The sequence below is a fragment of the Cydia pomonella genome, chromosome 25 (assembly GCF_033807575.1).
Source record: "Cydia pomonella isolate Wapato2018A chromosome 25, ilCydPomo1, whole genome shotgun sequence".
Classification (NCBI taxonomy): domain Eukaryota; kingdom Metazoa; phylum Arthropoda; class Insecta; order Lepidoptera; family Tortricidae; genus Cydia; species Cydia pomonella.
In genome coordinates, this window is record NC_084727.1 from 11,519,108 (window position 1) to 11,529,446 (window position 10,339).

Genomic DNA, 10,339 nt, shown 5'->3' on the forward strand with positions numbered 1-10,339 from the left:
TAACTGTAATGAAATAAATACTATAAATACTAACTGTAAAATAAAATAAAATAAACTCAAATCCAAATGAACGTTATTATAAATATATGTGATATTGTTTCTTGACAATGTAGCGTGTGGGCAGGTACACCCGATCGAGGGCGTAGCGGAGCTGCTGCGCGGCGTGGCGGCGCACGTGCGCGGCGCGGCGCTCGGCCTGCAGTGCACCCGGGAGGCGCCGCTAGAACACATGTCGGCCCTCGCGGCCTTCTACGTGGCACAAGTGCGCTCTGCGCAGCCGGAGCCGCCGTACACACTTTTAGGGTACTCTTTCGGAGCCAGCGTCGCCTTCGAGATGGCGCTGCAGCTGGAGCGCGGCGGCTGCGAGGTGCGGCTCGTGCTCGTCGACGGCTCGCCCGCCTACGTCGCCGAGAGCATTAACGCTAAGAAACGCTCCACGCACACGATGCAACTCGACGACGCCAACTTACTAGCCCATTCGGGAAGAATTCTTTTTGGTCTGGATCCGACAAAGGTTAGTAGTGGATGGACCCACATCTGAAATTGTTACTGTTACTGCCGCCGACTATTGTGGCCCAAGTTCATAGAGAAATAAGAAGTCATAGATAGCTCACTCCATACATCATCCAGCAAACAAAAGTCTAATGCTCAACGAGTTTCAGCTAATATTATAACCAGAGTAAGCATAGGAGTAGAAAAGAAAATAGAGTTCCGGTTACTCTGGTTATAATATTAGCGGAAAATCATTGAGCATTGGACTTTTTGTTTGCCGCGATATCTATTGTCGAGTAGCAGTACTGAGAGTTCCGCTACTCGATGCTAGATGTCGACTATGAAAATAATAAGCGTTTTGGTACCAAAACTGATGTATGGAGTGAGCACTCTATGACTTGTTATTTCTCTATGATATTGTTCATAATCGTCAATTTTAATTTACAACACAAGTTTTTTTTTAAAAGCGGATCTATAAACCTAGAATATATTATGGTGAAGCGATCGACATCAAAATCAAAGTGATTTGTTAAGATTTAGTTGGTGGAAAACGTTTTCTCCCGAAATGGAATTTCATAGAAAAAGTACCGTTACTTCGCTAGGATCACAAAGCTCTTAAGAACATACAAAATGTTAGACTACTTAATGTGTACATAAGATAATTATGCTACAGTTTCTGCAGCGCTTAAAAACCCCTCAGACGTGTGTTGTGTATATAAAACCGACTATATTATCTACTCGTGAAAATATACCTACATTTTGCCCCCCAACCGTTTTCATGTTCGAAGTTTAAAATTGTGTGTTTTTAGTCAAACCATTTCATCGATACAAAAGGGCTTATAAAAACTCGAACATCCGCGCCTAGATTTTTTTTATTTGCCGCATTTTCTACTAGCAAATTGCTTTGCCGGGCTTTAAGCACTACAAACTATTTACTTTCCTGCCGGATTTCATAAACATTGGTTGAATCTAACAACCATGGAATTGACAAACGTAACATGCGTAACATTTCACCTCACGACTTCACTTCGCTCGGTGATCGATACCTAAGGATTAAGTAAAGAGGGCTATATACACCGTGTTTTTATTGAATTCCGTTAACTCCGGAGTATGGGTAAGTACGTTAAAGGAAACTGGCATAGGTAGTTAGTTAAAAAATATATATTATAAGAATATTTTATAAAAAAAAGTATTTAAATGTTGCATATAGCGTTGTTGTAACGGGCAATGGGCATTTAATTCAACCAAACCATTGACATAGTCTTATCAATGTCATTTCAAACATCAATCGTCCGAGATAGTATTTACGTTTAGTAGCAAATGTACACACTCGTACTAAACACTAATCAATATGTAAACAGGCTCTAAGACAAGTGTATACGCTCATGAGGGCCTTATAAGATAAAAATAAAAAAACCGGGCAAGTGCGAGTCCGACTCGCGCACGAAGGGTTCCGTACCATTATTTATAAAAACGGCAAAAAAATCATGTTTGTGGTATGGGAGCCCCCCTTAAATATTTATTTTATTCTGTTATTATAGCGGCAACAGAAATACATCATCTGTGAAAATTTCAACTGTATAGCTATCACGGTTCATGAGATACAGCCTGGTGTCAAGAATGCACCCTTGTAATTAACAAAAATCGACAAAAACACGGTGTCTAATAATTATTTTGAAATACTAGGTTTTGTATAAATTCCGACATGTCAGTTGTAGGCTAGAGAGGTAGTCTAAGTATAATGATTATGTTTATTGAATCTTCATATTTTAGTCCATAATAACATTAATAACGAATACGGAACTTAATCGCGTAAACTTGAGTATTTTATATTTGGCCTGACGTTTCAAACAGGACCTTACGTTCGTGGTCACAGGCAGCCTGGTGAGGAATTGTATCAACATCTTCTTGCTGCACGGGTTTTGGGTTTTGCGAACTACCCGCACTTGATCTTGATTATTCACTTGTACGCTAGGATCGTTCTTTGCCTACACACACACACACTCACGACATCCGTTAGTATGTGATGAACGTGATAGAATATTATTTCACCTTTCCATTTGCTAATCACTGGATTCCACGAAGACGCGTGAAATCCCCTGTCCCTCATTCTGATTAAAATTTCGATGTTTTGCGATTTCAATTGCTACACGTACTTTTATACTGTAGTAAAACACGTCGTCACGTTTGAAGCGTCAGCCCAAATATATAAAAAAAAACGTTTACGCGATTAAGTATACGTTTTAAAATTATTAGTGAATATTGTGTTAGTTGAAATCAACATAATTTATTATTTGGTAATTTCCTGGACAGGTAGCGAGCGAGCTGGAGACACTGTCGAGTGCGACGGCGCGCCTGGGCCGTCTCCGCGAGATGGCCGCTGCGGTGGGCGTACGCGTGGCAACAGAGGAGTTGCGCGACGCGGCGCAAGCGATGCTACGCAGGTTCATCATCGGCCACACGTACCGGCCGGCCGCGCGCCTGCGGGCTCCCGTGGCGTTGTTCAGAGCGCAGGAGAGCGAATACGACTTCGGGCTAGAAGCAGCTTGCGCGGGCGAGCTGCGCATGCGCCGGCTGGCCGCCACGCATCGCAGCATCGTCACTGGCAGCGCAGCGCGCGCTATTGCCGACCATGTCTCCGAGTTACTCGCGCGACACTAACTCCATTCAAGCTCCGCCAAACTACACTGCACATGTAGCTATAGTACTACTTTACCTCAACTACATACATACTAGTTTCAACAGAATATATAGCAAATATATCATTCACAAACCTGTACCTATAACTAACCACAAACAGGAAATATGTAATTAGATTATAGATAAAGAAATAAAAAATAGAAATAATTATTATAATTTTAATAATACAGAAACCAAACAAGTAGATGAACGAGCAAAGCAAGATATAACTAACTTAAAATATGTGACGGGTACAAATTGTACAAAACTACAAAAATCATAAAAACTATTATTATTGGGTGTGATGCGGGCCTTTGAAAAACTATAAATAAATTAACGGGAAAACATAAAAGCAGTGGATGATTCATTACTTAAGACTTTTAAAATTAAAGCAACACAGCAGTCTACTCAGATTTTGCTAGCAACATGCGTGACAGACAGCAGTTTAACGAATATTGTTCTTGTGCCTTCTTTCTCTTTCTGAACATCTTCCCATAAAGTACCGGTCAGCATGCGAAAATATGGGCTTTAAGTTGCACAAGTCATTAATATAAATTAGAAATAGCGTTGGACCAAGCGCAGAGCCTTTAGGTACTCCGTACCAGTGTTGACCGAAAAGTTAATGCAATTAATCATTATTGGCCATTAACCTTTTATAAATTGAACCGTAAACTGGAACCACCCGTTACGCTTTACGGTTCAATTTATAATGGTTTTGGTAATTGCAATTAACGTTCGGCCAACACTGCTCCATACCTCACGTCTTCATCTTCACTAGTACAACTGCAGTCTCCCAGTTTAACCCTCTGTTTCCTGTTTGTTAAATAGTTCTGGAGAAGACGAGGCGGAATCTCTTATCCCCATCCTTTCCAACCTGTGTAACAGTATAGGGACAGAGACGGTGTCAAAGGCCTTTTTGATATCTAAATACACAGACATACATTTAGATCCATTATCAAGATGGTCAACTATTAGTGAAGTTAGAGCAGTTACAGCATCTTCAGTAGATTTTCCAGGTCTGAAGCCATATTGAGATGGGGATATAAGTTGAATTTATTTAAGTATGTACTTAAATGATCTGGTATTCAAAAACTTCTCTAGTACTTTGGATATTGCTGGTAGAACAGATATATGTCTGTAATTATTAACATCATCTCTATTTCCATTTTTATAAACTGGTGTAACGATTGATTGTTTAAGTGGAACTGGAAAAATTCCTTTGTCAAAACAAATATTTACTAAATGCGTAATTATTGGGATCAGTAGTAGCTTTGCAAGTTTGATAAATTTATTGGAGATATTATCCCAGCCTGGTGCACCATTATTCTTAGGGCTTGGTATTATGGATTGAACTTCATCATGGTCAGTATGGGACAGTATAAAGCAGTTTGGCTGAGACCGAAGGTTCAGTTAAAACATTTATGCAAATAGGGTTTTTAATGTAATCTAAAATATTACGTCTACACCGTGTTTTTATTGAATTTCGTTAACTTCGGGGTATCGGTAAGTACGTTTATAGAAACTAAATGGCATAGTTAATTTAAAAAAAAAAAAAATTTTTGTTTTTTTTTTTACTATTTTTATTTTTATAAAAAGTAACTAAATGTTGCATATAGCGTAATAACACGGGCATTACATTTAACTCAACCAAACAATTGGAAACTGTGACATATTAATGTCATTTCGAACGTCGATCGTCGGAGATAGTACTTACGTTTAGTAGCAAATGTATGAACTCGCACTTAAGAGTCCTTATTCCTACAGACGAGCGTATTTTGTAAAATGCTTCCTTTTTCATTCAAGATTACGACGTAACTATTAGTATTTATTCAAAAACTGATAACGTACTTAAATAATCGTTTCCTAAACTAGGGGCTCCAACAGTTCAAATTTTCATTTTCTCTTTTAAACCTCTTTTTTAATGAGGTTTTTTGGGAGTCTTTTCCAAATTTTGCAGTGAGATGTGGCGTTTCGGTTCTCAATTTTGCTATAAACAAGAATCATTTGGTACATGAATGACTACAATTTGATTCAACATATCTCGTACGAGGGGCTGGAATGATTAACAATCGAAGATTCATTTGAAAAAACTGATAAAATACCTTCCGAGTTTTCTTCATTTTTTTGGCGAAAACAGGGTTTTATTATATTTTATTTCCGCAAATTGTACGCATATTTTGCTTTAAAAATAATATTATAGCAAACTGTAACTTTATGTTAACCTATAAAAAAAAATCGTAACTATGGGACCTACATTGCCGTAAATTTATATTTTTTTAAAACACGTATAAATCACGCAGCAGCGACGCCCCGCTCGCAGTCCGCGCGGAGCGCGCTTAGAGGACGGACCTGTGCTCGATTGTCAGGCATTCGTTGCGATCGTAATCAGCTACGGAGTTCCGAGAAGTGCTATATACTGCGATTAGAAAATCTTAATAAAAGTTCATTTTTTACAGTATGCCTAACAGACTCGCTTATTGATGGATTTTCAGTGTTACTTTTTTTTTAATACTAAGTCGGTGGCAAACAAGCATACGGCCCGCATATGTACGCCTGCAACTCCAGAGGAGTTACATGCGCGTTGCCGACCCTAACCCCCTCCCGCCCCTCGTTGAGCTCTGGCAACCTTACTCACCGGCAGGAACACAACACTATGAGTAAGGTCTAGTGTTATTTGGCTGCGATTTTCTGAAAAACGCATTTTCACTTGAAATTACGTTAGGGTTTGCATTATTATTTTTGACCCGGATGAAGTCCAAGTTCTCATGATGGAGTCAGGAGTTGGTCACCAGAACTCCTAATCTACTAATTATAATCCCATCGTGTTTGGGCTCAAAAGATTTGCCCTGACGAACACCATCGATCTAGATGAGGTCCAGGGTCTCATGATGGAGTCAGGAGTTGGTCACTAGAACTCCTAATCTACTCATTATAATTCCATCGTGTTTGGGCTCAACAGAGTTGCCCTGATGAGCACCTTCAATCTAGATGAGGTCCAGGGTCTCATGATGGAGTCAGGAGCTGGTCACCAGAACTCCTAATCTACTCATCATAACTCCATCGTGTTTGGGTTCAATAGAGTTGCCCTGACGAGCACCATCAATCTAGATGAGGTCCAGGGTCTCATGATGGAGTCAGGAGCTGGTCACCAGAACTCCTAATCTACTCATCATAACTCCATCGTGTTTGGGCTCAATAGATTTGCCCTGATGAACACCATCGATCTAGATGAGGCCCAGGGTCTCATGATGGAGTCAGGAGTTGGTCACCAGAACTCCTAAACTACTCATCATAACCTCATCGTGTTCGGGCTCAATAGATTTGCCCTGACGAGCATCATCAATCTAGATAAAGTCCAGGGTCTCATGATGGAGTCAGGAGTTGGTCACTAGAACTCCTAATCTACTCATTATAATTCCAACGTGTTTGGGCTCAAAAGATTTGCCCTGATGAGCACCATCGATCTAGATGAGGTCCAGGGTCTCATGATGGAGTCAGGAGTTGGTCACCAGAACTCCTACTCTACTCATCATAACTCCATCGTGTTTGGGCTCAATAGAGTTGCCCTGACGAGCACCTTCAATCTAGATGAGGTCCAGGGTCTCATGATGGAGTCAGGAGCTGGTCACCAGAACTCCTAATCTACTCATCATAACTCCATCGTGTTTGAGTTCAATAGAGTTGCCCTGACGAGCACCATCAATCTAGATGAGGTCCAGGGTCTCATGATGGAGTCAGGAGCTGGTTACCAGAACTCCTAATCTACTCATCATAACTCCATCGTGTTTGGGCTCAATAGATTTGCCCTGATGAACACCATCGATCTAGATGAGGCCCAGGGTCTCATGATGGAGTCAGGAGTTGGTCACTAGAACTCCTAATCTACTCATTATAATTCCATCGTGTTTGGGCTCAACAGAGTTGCCCTGATGAGCACCTTCAATCTAGATGAGGTCCAGGGTCTCATGATGGAGTCAGGAGTTGGTCACTAGAACTCCTAATCTACTCATTATAATTCCAACGTGTTTGGGCTCAAAAGATTTGCCCTGACGAGCACCATCGATCTAGATGAGGTCCAGGGTCTCATGATGGAGTCAGGAGTTGGTCACCAGAACTCCTAATCTACTCATCATAACTCCATCGTGTATGGGCTCAATAGAGTTGCCCTGACGAGCACCATCAATCTAGATCAGGTCCAGGGTCTCATGATGGACTCAGGAGTTGATCACCAGAACTCCTAGTCTATTCATCATAACTCCATCGTGTTTGGGCTCAAAAGATTTGCCCTGACGAGTACCATCGATCTAGATTAAGTCGAGGGTCTCATGATGGACTCAGTAGTTGGTCACCAGAACTCCTAATCTATTCATCATAATGGTAATTTGATGGTGCTTGTCGAAGTAAATCTATTGAGCCCAAACACGATGGAGTTATGATAAATAGATTACGAGTTCTGGTGACCAACTCCTGACTCCATCATGAGACCCTGGACTTCATCTAGATCGATGGTACTCGTCAGGGCAAATCTTTTGAGCCCAAACACGATGGAATTATAATGAGTAGATTAGGAGTTCTAGTGACCAACTCCTGACTCCATCATGAGACCCTGAACATCATCTAGATTGATGGTGCTCGTGAGGGCAAATCTATTGAGCCCAAACACGATGGAGTTATGATGAGTAGATTAGGAATTATGGTGACCAACGCCTGACTCCATCATGAGACCCTGGACTTCATCTAGATCGATGGTACTCGTCAGGGAAAATCTTTTGAGCCCAAACACGATGGAATTATAATGAGTAGATTAAGAGTTCTAGTGACCAACTCCTGACTCCATCATGAGACCCTGAACATCATCTAGATTGATGGTGCTCGTGAGGGCAAATCTATTGAGCCCAAACACGATGGAGTTATGATGAGTAGATTAGGAATTATGGTGACCAACTCCTGACTCCATCATGAGACCCTGGACTTCATCTAGATCGATGGTACTCGTCAGGGCAAATCTTTTGAGCCCAAACACGATGGAATTATAATGAGTAGATTAGGAGTTCTGGTGACCAACTCCTGACTCCATCATGAGACCCTGGACTTCATCTAGATCGATGGTACTCGTCAGGGCAAATCTTTTGAGCCCAAACACGATGGAATTATAATGAGTAGATTAGGAGTTCTAGTGACCAACTCCTGACTCCATCATGAGACCCTGAACATCATCTAGATTGATGGTGCTCGTGAGGGCAAATCTATTGAGCCCAAACACGATGGAGTTATGATGAGTAGATTAGGAATTATGGTGACCAACTCCTGACTCCATCATGAGACCCTGGACTTCATCTAGATCGATGGTACTCGTCAGGGCAAATCTTTTGAGCCCAAACACGATGGAGTTATGATGAGTAGATTAGGAATTATGGTGACCAACTCCTGACTCCATCATGAGACCCTGGACTTCATCTAGATCGATGGTACTTGTCAGGGCAAATCTTTTGAGCCCAAACACGATGGAATTATAATGAGTAGATTAGGAATTATGGTGACCAACTCCTGACTCCATCATGAGACCCTGGACTTCATCTAGATCGATGGTGCTCGTGAGGGCAAATCTATTGAGCCCAAACACGATGGAGTTATGATGAGTAGATTAGGAATTATGGTGACCAACTCCTGACTCCATCATGAGACCCTGGACTTCATCTAGATCGATGGTACTCGTCAGGGCAAATCTTTTGAGCCCAAATACGATGGAATTATAATGAGTAGATTAGGAGTTCTGGTGACCAACTCCTGACTCCATTATGAGACCCTGGACTTCATTTAGATCGATGGTACTCGTCAGGGCAAATCTATTGAGCTCGAATACGATGGAATTATAATGAGTAGATTAGGAGTTCTAGTGACCTACTCCTGACTCCATCATGAGACCCTGGACTTCATCTAGATTGATGGTGCTCATCAGGGTAAATCTATTGAGCCCAAACTCGATGGAGTTATGATGAGTAGATTAGGAATTCTGGGGAGTTCTGGTGACCAACTCCTGACTCCGTCATGAGACCCTGGACCTCATCTAGATCGATGGTGTTCGTCAGGGCATATCTTTTGAGCCCAAGCACGATGGAATTATAATGAGTAGATTAGGAGTTCTGGTGACCAACTCCTGACTCCATCATAAGAACCTGGATGGACTTCATTCGGGTCAAAAATAATAATACAAACCCTAACGTGATTTCAAATAACACTGAAACTCTATAGCACTAATGTGCGCAAACGATTGGCATCTTGACTACGCAGCATGGGTGCGTAGCCACCATGCCAATCGATACGACAACGAAACACTATCTGTCTCTCTCTCGTACTAATATGCACAAACGATTGGCATCTTGGCTGGGCAGCATGGGTGCGTAGCCAACATGCCAAACGTTTACGATACGACAAGGAAACACTATCTGTCTCTCTATCGCACTAATATGCGCAATCGATTGGCTTCTTGGCTAGGTATCATGGGTGCGTAGCTAACATGCCAATCGTTTACGATACGACAACGAAACACTACTCTCTCTCTATCGCACTAATATACGCAAACGATTGGTATTTTGGCTAGGCACTAAGCAAGTGTGTGGCCAACATGCCAATCGTTTACGATACGACAACGAAACACTATCTGTCTCTCTATCGCACTAATATACTTTATTTATACCTGCAGTCATTTAGTAACTTCTTCATTTTCCATTGGTGTGAAAGAGACAGAATAAAGAGCAAGGGTTATAGTACACTCTGTAGTCTGTACACTTAGTAGTAGTGTACATAAAAAAAAAACTACTGTGCATATACAATAAAATAAAGAGTGCCCATATGATATCATATGACACTAAAATTAATGTTGCTTGAAATTATATTGAAAACTATCAAGATTATTCTAGTCTGCATTGATACGCGCGTCGCGTTGCCGGCGCTCGCGTACCGAGCGCCAACGCCATCTATCGAGCGTTATTTCGTGAAATCGGAGAACGCTCCAAGGATTAAGAGTCAAGTGTACACGCTCGTAAGGGCCTTATAAGATAAAAAATAATGATTGATTATCTCCGAAATGGAGTTAATTAGAATATCGGTGTCTTTGAGAAAGTTACTTAATTTAAGCTCAGGAATGCACCCTCGAAATTAACGCAAA

At 41.3% G+C, this 10,339-nt stretch overlaps 1 pseudogene; it reads left to right on the plus strand.

Moving 5' to 3' along the window:
- Nucleotides 1-3,482, plus strand: part of LOC133531421 (fatty acid synthase-like) — a 29,608-nt pseudogene extending 26,126 nt beyond the window's left edge.
- Nucleotides 3,483-10,339: the final 6,857 nt, after the last annotated feature.